The 14,150-nt window shown below is 38.1% G+C and overlaps 1 protein-coding gene across 2 annotated transcripts in view; it reads left to right on the top strand.

Moving 5' to 3' along the window:
• The first annotated feature begins 10,769 nt into the window (after positions 1-10,769).
• The window catches only part of brinp2 (BMP/retinoic acid inducible neural specific 2), a 131,357-nt gene continuing 127,976 nt past the window's right edge, over positions 10,770-14,150 (top strand). Inside the window, exon 1 of one of the 2 annotated variants that reach the window (XM_087811072.1) lies at positions 10,770-11,276. The gene's annotated coding sequence lies outside the window, so the exon portion shown is untranslated. Of the gene's footprint in view, positions 11,281-14,150 lie in introns of both variants that reach the window. The other variant, XM_087811070.1, reaches the window with a different exon arrangement.

The raw sequence follows: 14,150 nt of genomic DNA, 5'->3' as shown, positions 1-14,150 counted from the left end.
AGAACTAGTCGAAGGTTTAAGATTTATTGAAAGTCCAAAAACATACTTGAGACAATTTCAAACAAGGGATTCAACAAATTATTTACAAGTTCAATGTAATGTCAATGTTCAACTGTTTTAATTCTGTGTAAAACAATGCAAAATTACAAACATTTAGATGAATCTTTCATCTTTTTCTTATGCTACATTTTCTGATATAAGAGAAAAAAGAAAGGCAATCAGACGCCAAGATAAGAGATAGGAAAATAAAGAATAGGAATGGAAAAATGTAAAAGTGTGATTCCACACTTGATTTTTGTAAAAGTTCTCTGGTGAATTTGCGTTATTTCTATTTTTCACGTGACATCGAGATCCCTGCGAAGCACTGCGACCACTTTTGGGTTCTTATGGGACATACTTAGTGGTTAATTATAACGTATTAAGAGTTGAACTTAGAGAGATTCTGATTGGTGACAGAGAGGGAACAATAATGTTCTGGTCATATGAATGATCCGAAATCTTTAGTTAACACTTTACTCAAGTAATAAACAGTGGCTGAATAGGTCGTTCAATGGTGTTATTTTCTTCACATTAACAATGGAAAGGTTTTTTTTTATATTATAAAACAGGACAATGCTTCATTAGCATCATCATTCCATCACTGCATCACTGGTATGGGTAAGTATAAAATCTCTTACATCTCCTGAATGGTTGCAGAGACAGATTTAAGTCAGAGGCTCAATGTAAAGCAACGGATCTTCAACCAGACCTGATCTTTGGGCCAGAATCTGGAAAGGAAAATAAAAATTAAATAAATAACTCAGTAAGTCTGGTTCTAATCTTTGCAAGTATTCTGGAAATAGTAGCTGATTTGTGAAAAAAACAACAAAAAACTGCCCTAAAAATGATGAAGCTTTTGCCCCCCCGACCCTACCCGAGATAGGCCGAAGAAATAAGATGAGACAAGAATCTATACTGAGTAGATCAGAGAAAAATCTAGCTTTTTTTTGGGTTAAATCGGTAAAATCCACCTTTTCTACCATTATTATTATTATTATTTATTATTATTATGAGAGATGCTGAGATGCAAAACCTTTGGACTTAAATAAAACGTTTTTTTTAATAAGGGTATGGTGCAGATTTTATCATTTGACCTCACTTTACTCAGTTGCAATTTCAGTCCAATATAAAACCATAACCATAAAATCACAACTGCCCATCCCTGAAATTAGCAGATGTTTAAAACGTTATCTTTGATTTCCTTCCAATTTGTTGCCCCATCTCCATCTGATCCTGATTAACGAGAAAGCCAGTTGCCATAGCATCCAAGTTCCCACTGCTTGTACCCACTTCTCCTCCTTCAACTTTTTTATTTCATTATTTTTTTTAGTCCTTATCAGTCTGTTTTAAACGTGTGAACTTTTTTAATGTAGAATTTCTCACTGGTTCATTTACTGACTAAGGTTACCAGCTACCAACACATCTAGATCGGGATTCGATCACAGTCCAGAGCATTAAAGATTTTAAACATCTATAAGGAATTTTATTTCACAATGCACTGTGTCATTCCTTTTAAAACCTTTTCATCACCTTCGATTCAAAGGTACACCTTACCAGATGTCACGGGATCCCTTCATTCTTATCACCAGAGAAAAGGTGTTTTAACAATGCTAAGCAGGCCACTAGAGTTTTCTGCGGATGTTTAGAATATATCTGAACAGAAGCGTTTGGCAAAGCTTTCCTTTCCTCTTCTTTCTATCTCGTCTACACACAATGTTGTGAAACTAAGCTTCCCTTCCAAGTATTATGTGTCTTTCAAAGAAAAAAACCCCATTGGCAACAGATATCTTATACTGAGCCAAATTGCCTTTGTTAATATATTAAGAGGATGGCTTCGTATTTGGTGAAAGGATTTTAACTAAAAGTTTGATTTTAATTTCACTGTCCTGAGTGATCACAGTTCAATGTTGCTTTTTTTGCTCCAGAAGGTGTTGACTTAAAATGTCATTTGACAGTTTAAATAGACTTAAATACCATACTATATTGTTTTCCATTGCATTCATACAATATTTCAGATGTTTAAAATATAGAAGGAAGAAAGAGAGGACCAGTTTATGCCTCTTTTTCATAGTGATCGACTCATTAAGCATTGTCCTAATTTTCACAGCCAAGTCAATGGAACTAATTTTGCCACATGATACATTGATACCACAATATGTAACACACACATTGAAGTGTCCAAAGTTGTAGAAGCACTGTTTCTCAACTCCCTCAACTGTTGAAATAGAGTTTCGCTGTTGCCATTTAAACATTTTTACAAACCGAGAACAGACTTTTTGATTCTGTTTTATGGTTTTTCTTTTCCTGGTAAGTTAAAAAAAAGTCTCTGACCCAGACTCTCTTGGAAGATCGTCCAGACAAAGATCATCGTTCAAATAATAGTTAGAGTTCAACGACATGACTGTTGAGAATTAAACCAACTGTTATGGAGAAAAATAAAAAAGATCAACAATACAAAATCATTATGTATTGTTGCTTGAATTAATACGGTATGTGCAATACGTCATCCGTAATGTGTATGTGTGACAATAATCGAAGAAATAAGCGTGACTGTTGAAGCGAGAGCTTGTTTATTTTCACGGATTGCAATATGTGTTCAACTGTCAACTATAATTGTCAACATTGTATTGTACCTAGAAAACACACTTTAATTAACCATGACAGGTACAGAGCTGTCAAAACATTGTATTCATTAGATGAGGCAAAAACTTGCAATGTTAAATGAGAATAAACATATTTCATCGCTGCTCCGCAGATCTGTTGAAGGGAGTCCTCTTGGGAACATTTAATACAGACATAGATCTCAAACCCAATCCATATTTCAGTTTTAAGAAGAAAGAATGTTTAGCCAAGATGACTTTGTTTACCTGGTTGTGAAGGTGATTGGATAGGTTTTGTGGATTCAAGAGGGGCTTCAGGCAAAAAAACACACGACCATTTTTAACATTGCACTAGTCATGTCCTTGCAAACACCCAGGATGCATTTGACAGCTCATGAAAGACAGGCCTCACCTTCAGACTCAAAATCAGTCTTGTATAGAGAACATAGGAATTTTTGGTGGTGTCATTACAGAATAAAATAAAGAAATAAAATAACACAGAAAATAAGCAATAAAAAAACGGAATCAAGCACCAGGGTAGCAATTCTTCTCCGTACAAGCAATGTATTGATGGCCTGCTGAAGCGTTGTGTAGCATTGTTCTCATATTCAGAGCCCACTAGATGACACTCTTTGTACTGTGTGCTGTGGAGAAAGCATCGCAAGACTTTGACGCTGCAATACAGAGGCTCTCCCGCTACTAAGGTTCTCTGCTGTGGCGAACTTTCACTCTCCTCGAGCCTCCTCCTGTGCATAGACAGACTGCGCCTACAGTCACAAACACAGCTGGACGGTCTGCACTCTGGAAGCCCTTATTCCTTCTTGGAACATTAACAAGGAGAGGTTGGTGGATGTGCTTATTTTTAGCTCCAGGACCAGCTTATGTTTGACCAGAAATTATCTTATTCTACAATTTATGCCCATACAAAGCGTGATATCAATGCCAGTTTCTTGACAATTTTCATCTGTGTCTTTGTTTGAACCCCCTATTGAGCAGAATCTTCCAGTGGAATTGTTACTGTCTAGGAGGAACCTTTGCACATTGGCCAAACCATTTGACCCCCAAACAACATTTGCACTCTCTAGCTCAGCCTCGCCACATACTTCATGACAGTGCTGGGCAACCATAACGTCTCCTAACCCCTCATACTTTCCGCCTCCCTGACTTTTTCACAGGACCTCGACTCCAGTGACCGTTTCTACTCCGGCGCTGAAAAGATCATTTCGTTTAAGTCTGGGCCGACTGACGGTAGAAGTCTGACTGACTGACCAACTAACCAAAATATATCCCCACTGAATCTCTCAAAAGCAAACAGAAATGTGTTGTGTTATTGAGGATATTAAAACAACTTAAACTGTACGTTAGATATATGATATTCATTTTTGCTGTTAAAACATCTGCCTAACAGGAGTTCTTGATACACTATTAACTATTCTGACCTGCTCTAGTAGAAGAACTCTGATCTAAGACATTTTTATTCGCGCTTGCTTTTTCTTCATTTTCCGGGACTCATGTGATGTTCTCTGTGTTATCTTGACCTTCTAAGTATATATTTGATTGAGTATCGTTTTGATTGTTTAGCGCTCTGTGACCCTGGTCTGGTAAAGCGCTCTATAAATATAAATGACTTACTTACTCACTTACTAAACACATTTTTGACTCCACACCAATCAGACACGGGTTATCATGAGTCAGTTAAAACCAAATTACACGCAAAGAAAATCAAGCTTTTTCAGTAATTAAGTGCTCTTGTTGGCTGACGTCAAAGAAAGGTAGGAAAGAAAATACAGCACATATTCTAAATGTGGTCGTGGAGTTACTATTAGACATTTCTACTTGAAGTATCCAATCTTATATGGCATGCCAGTGTCATGCAATGTTATATCACAATAACAAAAATGGCTTTGACTTCAGCCACCCTGCATGAATAATTGACATCTCAAAGCAAATTATGAAATTGTGATAAACATTCCCTTCAGGACAAACATGGGCGTGATCTCGGAAAGTAATAAAACATGTGTTTTATGGGCTCTGCACATTTCTGCACCATGCCTCCGATTGTCATTTGTTTCCAACGATCATGTACCGAGGAGGGAGGAGTGAATAATCAGCCCAATGCTGATAAAATGAAAAGCTTTCATCGTAATTTACAATGGAATGGGTTTGTACTAATGATGCACATCCTGCCAATGCAGGTTTTCCCATGGCCGTCAATATTGAGACCCGAGGCGAGTGATGTGGCTTTAAAGTTATGTATAGTGACGGTTGTATGCTTAGGATGTTTTCCATTAATAGATAAAAAAAATGTGCATGCATAAATTGGAAGTCGACTTCACCCAAATACAGAAAAAAAAAAAAAAGAACCACTCTGTTTGTTCTGTTTTATGCTTGAACTAATGGAAACATAATTTAGTTTGCACAGCTCTTCCGGCTCATCTGATCCTTCTTAGGCACCAGACATCATCCGACAACCGCTTATGTCGTTGTCCCCGTCAAGCCGTAAAGTTTTGAGAGCCATCTGCAGGCAGGCTTTTATTTATTGCCACACAAAACATACTTGACGTGTGTCTAATGTCAGTTGTCCCTGAAGATGTTGAAGGGGTGTGTAAGAACAATAAACCAGGGAACACAGGTGAATAAATAAGAAAGTATTGTTCCAAAAGTCGTTTTAAAATATGGGATCTGTTGAACACTACACTATAACAGACTATGCACAATATTGGCAATAATAGTTATAAAGTAACAACATTCACTAATCTACTTAAAGGTTTAGTTCACGCATAATTTAAACTTCACTCATTTTCTACTCACCCTCATGTCGAGGGTTGGGGGTTATTTTCAAAATACTCTGTTCCTTTTTAGAGTTATAGGTAAAAATGATTGTTCATTTTAATGTAATGACTGGTTCTCAGTTGTCTTCGTCTTCATCTTTGTCCAAAAATACCTCCATATAGCTTCATGGTGCTTGTCTGTAACGTCCATCTTGTAGTGAAGCCTCATCGAGAGGAATTGTTCCAAAAAAGTCTGCATATTTTATGTTTTTTTTTTTTTTTATTCATCTCTCAGTTTCTGCCAGCCTTTCCTTATTAAAAAGAGTCTAGATTATCTTTTGCTAAAAACAAGTTTAAAATATATATACCTGTTTATTTTTTTCAGGAACAATTCCCTGTGTCGAGACTTTAATACAGGATTGTTACATATGAGCACCAAAGAGGTTTTTAGATGTTGTAAAGTGTTTCATTTTGTATGATGATCACTCTGGCCTAGCACCCAGCATAGCAGCGTCCACTAAAAACAATCTTAAAATATAGACTTGTTTCATTTTTGTCTGCTTCAATACCACATCTACGTTACAGACGAGCACCACAGAGCTATTTGGATGTGTTTTAGTGTATTTTTGTACGAAGATGAAGAAGAAGACACCTGTTCCTACGTTAAAATAAACATACATTTTTGCCTATAACTCTAATCCCAACCCTTAGTCAACATGAGGGTGAGTCGAAAACGAGTGAAGTTTAAATTTTGTCCGGACTAACCCTTTAAAGGAAGTTAAACAATAAACAATTTTGTTATTAAATAATGTGTCTACAGAGCAGTAGCATAATATCTATCAAAGTGACGGCTGAGAGAAAGACACCATTCTGCAGTCTGGTAGTCCTGCTCTGGATGCTTCGCAGCATTTTATCAGAAGAAAGAGGGCAAAAGTGAAGTTTCTTATAGTCCTCAGGATCTGGAGGAGTAGATGTTCATGATGGTCTGGACTATTGTAACAGTTTGTTTTCATGTCTTAACAAGGTGCTGTCTCGCCTGCAGTTGATTCAGAACTCTGCAGCGAGAATTCTAACCCGCTCAAGTAGAAGAACTCACATTTCTCTGATCCTTAAAACTCTTCACTGGCTTCCAGTTTCTTTCAGGATCAACTTTAAAATTCTGGTTCTTACTTTCAGAGCTATTCATGGTCAGACTCCTCCTTACATCACTGATCTGATCCAGCCTTACACCCCAGCTCGGGCTCTGAGGTCTGTGGATCAGAATCTACTGATGGTTCCTCACACACGGTTCAGGACCAGAGGAGATAAATCCTTCCAGGCTGTTGCTCCTAAGCTTTGGAACAATTTTCCTCTCTCTTTGTGCTTGATAGAGTCTACTGACTCCTTTAAGAAACATCTTAAGACGTTTCTATTTGTTCAGGCTTTTCCTTGATTTTCTGGAACTCCTGTTGTGTTATCAGTTTTATCTTGATCTTTAAAGTATATACTTTATTGAATATTGTTTTGATTGTTTAAGCGCTTTGTGACCCTGGTCTGGAAAAGCGCTATACAAATAAAAATTACTTACTTACTTACTTACTACTTTGATAACATTCTTTTCTACCATCCTGTATAGAACCTCCTTCTTTGCCACCTTCTTTGAAGTAGACAATGGTTCTATATCCTTAGAGAAATAGATCTTTGTCAATATACAGCAACACAGGGTCACAGAAGAGCAGCATTTTCCTCTCACGACATTCGAAGAACATCATATTGTTGTTGACAACGTTGACATTTGCTCTGAGGAGTATTTGAATAGGTGGTCTGTTAGCTTCCTTTCCCAGCCCACTTGCCTGTTGCATGTTTCAGTAAAACGCATTTTCTCTTTTCTTCATTTTTCCTTTGATCTTGTCTCCGATGTCCTCAGGAGGTACACAGTCTATTAAGTTCATTTGAGAGCGCCGGTGAAGTTTTTATGTCTAGACTGTCTTTAATTTTGGTTCAGTTGAGTTTTAGTTCATGCTTGTATAGTTACAAGTTTTAAGGTTGAACTATTATAATTCTGTTAATTGCGGCTAAGAGCTCACGAAGCCGCTCTACTGCTTCACATCGCTATCAAGAGGAGGGCAGAACAAATAGTAATTCCAAATAAAGCTTTACAAGAACAGAACAAGGTCTTGCTAAATGGTGAGATTAAGAGAAGAGAAACAATCCTCTTCTATTACCAAATTAATTACAAAGCTGCAGCGAATGATCAGACAGTAGTGGAAGAGGAAAGCACTTCTTCCTTCTGTCACACAAGTCGACATGAATTTTGATACAGTTAAGGAATTTTTTGAGAGAAAATATTGATAGAACCTGGGATTAAATAACATTAAAGTGAAACTAATATGAAAACACAACTGACTTACTCACATGTTTCAAATGTTGAAGTTTTCCTCTCCAAAATGTAGTAAGTCTCTCATCATGATGATGTTTTGAAGTTAAAAGTTTATAAAGTTCTCCCCCGTCTAATATCTTGACTATGGAGGTTAAGAGAGTGGAGTCCATAATGATGTAATAATGGCTACACTCCTCCTACAGCCAGCTGTAATCACGCCCCGCTTTGTTCATACAACGAGTCCCTTGGAGTTGGATACTTCCGGATTTGATGACGCGTGGTGATGAACCTCAATGCTCGACCAATCAAAAAGTTTATTTACTACCCCACAAAGACATAATGGGGAAAGAGTATACATGCTAGCTAAGCTGATCAACAACTGCATTTGTTTTGAGGTACATTTACCACCAATTACGTTTATTTTGAAGATTTAAATTACAATTTTGCAAATCTCCAAATTTAGTAAGAAAAAACCCTGATGGTTATGATATTTATCAGTATTATGCCCGAGATTGGGAAATGTCTATGTTGGTTATATGATTCTTTCATAATGAGTGATGGGTATCAGGGATTAAAAAATGATGAATAATATATTTATGGGATTATCATGTGGTTCATGTTCAGCAGTTCATGCTGTGTCCATTGAGCATTTCTTTGAAGTTAGGAATACTGCACTAAAGGAAAAGTGTCTACAGGTACCAGAAAATCCTGCATGCATGGAAGACCTCTTCGACACCACAGGGGAGCTTCAGAAAATGTGATGAATCTCAAATTGTCGAGTGTTGCCTCATGAGTCAGCGTCTGCTGAGACAACAACTGGTTTGAATTGTGGGGGTGGAATATAAGAGTCGGAGCATCAGACACCATTTTCCTGTTTGTGCTAGAATACCTTGAGGCACCACTAAGACTCACACAGCCAGAATTTTACGGAGGGAAGCACTGTAAGGAAGTGTGTGTCTGAAATCTGGATTCAAAACACTTTTTTTTTTTTTCTTGTTGATTCAAGTGTCTCTTAATTGGATCTTGGACCTCTATTGTAGTCATCAGTGTGTGCCTGTTTGTACAAAATTGTCTTGTCATTGAATTATTCACATTTGAAAATGTGCTTAAGCCCCGCCCAATGAAAATGCTTCCTTTTTCTGGATATGCAATCTTGTTGACCATAACCACACCCACTCTTTTGTGATTGGTCAAACATCAAGGTTTTTGACCGAGCATTATCAATCTCAGAAGTCTCCTCCTCCAAGGGACTCGTTGTATAAACAAAGCCGGGCGTGATTACAGCTGGCTGAAGCAGGAGTGAAGCCATTATTCCATCATAATGGACTCCACTCTTGTAACCTTTTGTTCGTCAAGATTTCAGACAAGGGACAACTTATAAGTAATACGTTCAAAACACCATCATGATGAGAGACTTACTGCATGAGTGAGTCTGGAGCGTTGACTTTGACTGTTTTATTTTCTTGTCCTCTCACAATATCTGTTGTTTTAGATTTTAGAACATTTTCACATGACACCATGACTGCAAAATGACTTATTTTTTATTACTTTTGACCAAATGTGTTTGAAAAATAAGGCTATGATGAGCCAAGCCTGTGACATCTACTCGATGAAAGGAAACAAAAATGTGTGAAATAAATGGATCACGATTGCAACATGTCAGGACTACAACATCAAACTTTTGTCCAACTTAAGCTGCTACTTCACAGTTTTTAACGTCCGTTTTTTTGTCAAATTGCATCATAACAAGATTAATAATAGTCCCATAATTAAGCATGTCTAGAAAGTCCTTTGAGTTTTGGATATGAAACAACAACTTTCCCATCCATCAACAACTTTATTCCAAAGAAGGCCAAAGCGAGCTCCACTTTGGAAACACAGCGGGGTTTAGTTCTGCTGAGGTTGCTGCTGCGTCTAATAAGAGGCTCTGCAAATAACCTGCTTCAATTAACGGTTTAACACGTGAACCCAGTTCAGCATTTCTTGTCGCACCTATGATGCTTTGATTTAGGGTGTAAGTTTCAGCCTAATTGATGAGCACCTTGAATTAGCTGCAAATGGGTTCGTCTTTCCCTGCGAAGATGTTCCCCAGGTGCATTTCTCTCTCTCTCTTTTTTTTTTGTTGGAATTACTGAAGGTGTTTGGCTTCCAGTGAGCATCTCATTCTTGTGTGGCAGCTCTTGATGAATGCTTCATGTGGTTCCCAGTTAACCAACTTCATATCGAAACACTCCCTGGAGCGTTGCCATCAATCAAAGTCTCTCTCAGGAGCTGTCACACTATTTTGCTTTTCCGTCTTTCTCCTTGTGTGCGAGCACCGCAACAATCTCAATACCCGGCCCACCTCATTTGCTCCCATTACAGAGGCGGATCAGGCTGTTACTTATTTCCGTCCTGACACCCCTGGGCAGTATTTTCTACATGTGCTCCGCTCTACAGTTCCCCTTCTCCACTTACTTATTCATCATAAACTCACAGAGAGGCTTCTTTGCTGACAGACACCAGAATCTCCTTCTTTTTTTTTTTCTCCTCCCAAAGACCAAGGAGGAGAGGGGCAGGGAGACAGAAGACTCTGCTCACTAATGGGGGGACATTGTCAGTGCAGATCCACTCTCGCCTGGAGTCAGAGCAGATTTGCAGCGGCCAGAATGTGGCCGTGAGAGAATAAGATGGGTAAAGAGGAACTCGTTTTTACTTTCATTAGCCAGCCCGTCCCTTAAGGCCTCCGCCGCACCTTCCTCGCTCTCAGACTCCTTCATCATTATTTCCTGTTGCACAAGCCTTCATCTTTCACTTTCATCTGCACTTTCTCCCCCCCCCCACCCCCCATCTTCTTCTTCTTCCCATCCACACCATCTCTCCATCCTTTCTCCCCCTTTCTGCTGGTCCTCTTCTTCCCTTCCCCTCTCCAGCCAATGAGCGCTCGGATAGGTGTGGCTTGAGAACAGGAGGGCGAGAGACACAGGGAGAGATGGAGAGAGGTGGGGCGCCACTGAAAAAGAGACGTTTTCCTGGAGTCACCAGGAGAAGCAGCGGCGGGTCTTGACAAGTGACGACTGTGACGCCGAGAGACGCAACACACTGGGAATAAAAAGAGCGTGAGGGCGCGCACTCGGGACCACCGCGCGCCTCCGTCGATTCCACAGGAGCGCATCATAGAGGGGAAAAAAAGTGAGAGAGGAAAGAAGGGGAATCATCCTTGGATTATCTCCTCCATCCACCCTTACCAAACTTTCCCTTTTTACCAATTCACAGATCACATCGGACAGTTCCCTGGATGCGTCATGGCGCGGATAAATGGACGCTTGAGAATAGTTTGAGAGTGTTGGGAGATGTCGGGAACTGTGGAGGATCCTGAAGACTGACCGGAGCCAAAGCGCAAGAGTGACGGAAGCAGGGAGAAAAAAGAAAAAAAAAAGGACTTCGTGATCCCGACTTCATGTATTTTAACGACTCTTCGATTCTAAACGGATACATCGGCTGAGACCCGAGCTCGTCTCCACGCAAGTGGGTGAGTCTTTTGCGTGTCAGTTATTTGAAATATTTTGGAAAAATGTTATTTAAAAAGTAGACAATGTGCATATATATGGACTGCGTGTGTTTTGCACTATAGCTCGTGTATATATGGCGTACTTCGGTGCCACAGCAGTTAAAAATACACACTATAATTCATTGTTTTTTTTTTTGTTTATACGAAAATATTCCCATTTAACCAGTGTCTAAGCAGCTGCTCTGTCCCTTTACTGCCTTTTACACTAGCTGTCACCTTTTCGTCAAGCGTGTGGCTTTAGGGGAGTGTGTGCGTATGTTTTGCACAATCGTCTGTTGAAATCACGCTATTCCCCCTAAAATCTTTTGAGCCATAACAGCTAAAATATTAACCAGTTGTGGAACAGAATGGGAAACTCATTGCTGGACTGAGCACCTACTGCCAGCAGAGAAAAGTCAGAATAAATCAATCAATTATGCAACACGTCACACCAAGTCATTTGAAAAAAACAATGTGATGCTATGGAAATTCATTTTTTTCAAATAATTTCATTTACTGCTATTGTTTTTGTCCTTTTTTTTTTTAGTTAAAACAACAATTTGGCATCAGAATTTAGAATTGACTTGGTTCAAACTGCCATGATGTTATTGTCATATCAATAATAAATTCAACAAACTGAAAATCACTTGTTAATGCTCAAATGGATGAATATAAAAAGCTACTTAGCATCGAACATATTGTCCTGTACATTTGAGACTGAACAAATAAGAAAGATAGAATCATTTCCGAGGGTTATGCGTCATCTAATGACACAATCAGCTTTTTATTAATTTCATAATTTGGCAGCAAATAGTTTTCATTATGTGTACTCTGTAAAGTTCATTAGAAATTATTAAGTTTATAGTATTTTACCCAGTGTGCATTTTTGCTCACTTGAACCCCAACTCACTCGCTCATTTTCTATTGTTTTTTTTTTCTCTTTTGCATATATGAATACGTTTTTTGTTGTCAAATAACAAGAGGTTATTGTGTCATTATCATGACAAAACAAACACAACCGATGACGTCTCTTTGATGTTCTGTCAATAAGGCTGTAAGTTCTGCTGTCAAGCTGTCAAAGGGCACATCGGCCCTGACATCCATGACCCGATTGGAAAAGTGAGTTCTTAAGAACAGTGACCGTCAAGAGGAAGAAGAAGTGGATGAGTTTGGAGAATGAAAGCTTAAACTGATGAAAAACAAGCTTTATTTTCCAACTGGTGAGAACGAGGATCGCTAGGAAGAGAGTACTCAGATCTGAAAGATCAAGAACTAAAAGGGTTTTGTGGTTGACTGCGACAAAATGTGAGGATGATCAAAAATCATGCTGCTGAGACCAAGATGTCCTTCCTTATGCTCCTCATTATGTCGAAGATCCAGCTTTTCTTCTCCTCAACTAACTTCTTTTTTTAAAAACTGCAGCTTCTTGAGCGCCTGTGTGTAACTTTTAATCAGCAAGACGGTGTCTCTTGAGTGTAACACACTTAAATGAAGAAGCTTTTAACCACAGAAACATTAGATTGATAAAACTTTATGACCTGAACCATGGCCAGACTAGTGCTTTTCACACTTGATACAATCAAACTTTTATCAAATATTAGAAGTGAGAGTTATCAAATAACCACTTTGAAGTCATGATCGACTCGGGAATTTTCTCTGCAAACAAATATAATTTTGCTCATAGGTCAAGAAATATTCATTTCAATCACTGAACGAAGACAGCGTTAAACTGACAAAAGTATTTACTGTCTTGTTTGTAATCCACCCACTTAGTCAAAATGTGTTCTTTGTTATGCTAAGAAAGACGACAACACAGAAAACCCACACAATCTGGAATTCACCCAAAAAGATGAATCTTTTCAGAATGAGGGAATCAAGTTTAACATTTCTTTTAAACAAACACACGCACACACACCTACACACACAAATGAAGTACAGAGGATGTTCTCAATAATTAATTCTTGAATGTAGCTCAATCTTTTGTATCACTTGTCTTGGCTCCAGACTCATCATTAGGCTCTGCATATGCACAACAGACCATTTCTGACCTTCGCTCACTCTTATTAATGATCTTAAAACTGCAGGCTTTTGTTTCTCTTGTGAGTCACTCAGCAACAGAATGAATCAGCTGAGTGCCTGTTTATGAATTTAAGTACTTAGTAGCCTGGATTCTTTTCACAGACTGCTGGTGGTACTCAAAAAGAGCAAGGGCATTTTATATTGTTATAATTTTAATTATATAAATATATAATTTTTTGCTTTTTTTTAAAGATTTATAAGGAATTGAATAGTGAAAATGTTTGTGAGGATTAAAATCCACATTCCAGATGCAACCATGGCAACTATAGATGAGGCTTCTCAATTCCAGTATAAAAGAAAAAGCACTAATAAAAAGCAAATATCTGCTAATATTAAATCTGGAACTTAAAAGGAGTAACAAGTTTAGATTTGCATTAAGATTAAAACTGATGAGTAGGGATGGTTATCGATCCAAATTATCTGATACAGAAAACTTTACTTGGACACTGATTCCTGAATGATACTTTTTTTGATACTACTTTTACAAGATAAATCCTTGTAAAAATTAAAAGGCCTTACATACATAGTAGTACAAATCGTAAGTATCTTTTTTCAGCTTTCAACACAAAGCTGTTTTCTTAAAGAAAAAACAATCATTTCATTTCATTACATGCGTTTGTACAAAACAAGACAAAGGCTCTTTTTCTGGTTTTATCTTCTTAAAAAATGTATCAACTCAGTACATTTATATAAAAAAAGTTGTCCCTGACCCATTGCTGTGGAGCAGTTTGGTGGTCACATGACACTCAGTGTCATCAGGCGAAGTTATGTAG

The sequence above is a fragment of the Callionymus lyra genome, chromosome 16 (assembly GCF_982586985.1).
Source record: "Callionymus lyra chromosome 16, fCalLyr1.hap1.1, whole genome shotgun sequence".
Lineage (NCBI taxonomy): Eukaryota > Metazoa > Chordata > Actinopteri > Syngnathiformes > Callionymidae > Callionymus > Callionymus lyra.
The sequence above is the reverse complement of the archived record's forward strand: the minus strand, read 5'-3'. Positions and strand labels throughout refer to the sequence as shown.